Here is a 966-nt window from a genome sequence, read left to right as displayed (position 1 = left end):
AACTCTTCCAATCTCTTCCTGTTATCCAGTTCCAAAACTGCTTCCATATTTTCAGGTATCTTTATAGAAAGGCCCCAATTCTCAGTACCAATTTTCTGTGTTAGGCCATTCTTGCACTGCTATAAAGAAATACCTGAGACTGGGCAATTTAAAAGAAAAGAGGTTTCCTTGGCATACAATTTTGCAGGCTGTACAGGAAGCATGACAGAATCTGCTTGTGGGGAACCTGCAGGAAGGTTCCAATCATGGCAGAAGGCAAAGGAGGAGCAGTCATCTTACACGGTGAGAGCAGGAGTAAGAGTGAGAGGGGAGGTGCCATACATTTTCGATGCCAGATCTCTCGAGCACTCACTATTGCAAAGACAGCACCAAAGACAGCACTATTGCAAGGACAGCACTCACCATTGCAAAAACTGTTTGTGAGAAATTCACCCTTATGATCCAGTCACTTCCCACCAGGCCCCACCTCCAACACTGAGGATTACGATTTAATATGGTGGGAACACAGATCTAATTCTCTGCCACATGGCTAGGCTGTAAAGTTTTTAAACCTTTACACTCTAATTCCCTTTTAAATATAAGTTCTAACTTATTTCTTTGCTCTTATATCAGAGCATAGGTTGTTAGAAGTAGCCATGCCACATTTTGAACACTTTGATGCTTAGAAATTTCTTCCAGCAGATACTCTAAATAATCACTCTTGAGTTCAAACTTCCATAGGTCCTTAGGGAACGAACACAATGCAGCTAAGCTCTTTGCTAAGACATAATATGTGACCTTTCCCCTAGTTCCCAGTTCCTCATTTTGATCTGAGACCTCCTCAGCCTGGACTTCTATATTTTCTGAGTTAACTTGCTGGCCTCTGTCACCAAATTATCTAAAATATCACCATTTCTTCAATAAAAAAGAAATAATAATTGAGAAGCCTTTATTATTGGAATGTATGGATAGGTAATATAAAAATAA

Source organism: Trachypithecus francoisi, unplaced genomic scaffold, assembly GCF_009764315.1.
Source record: "Trachypithecus francoisi isolate TF-2019V2 unplaced genomic scaffold, Tfra_2.0 Contig00543, whole genome shotgun sequence".
In the NCBI taxonomy this organism is placed as follows: Eukaryota; Metazoa; Chordata; class Mammalia; order Primates; family Cercopithecidae; genus Trachypithecus; species Trachypithecus francoisi.
The sequence above is the reverse complement of the archived record's forward strand: the minus strand, read 5'-3'. Positions refer to the sequence as shown.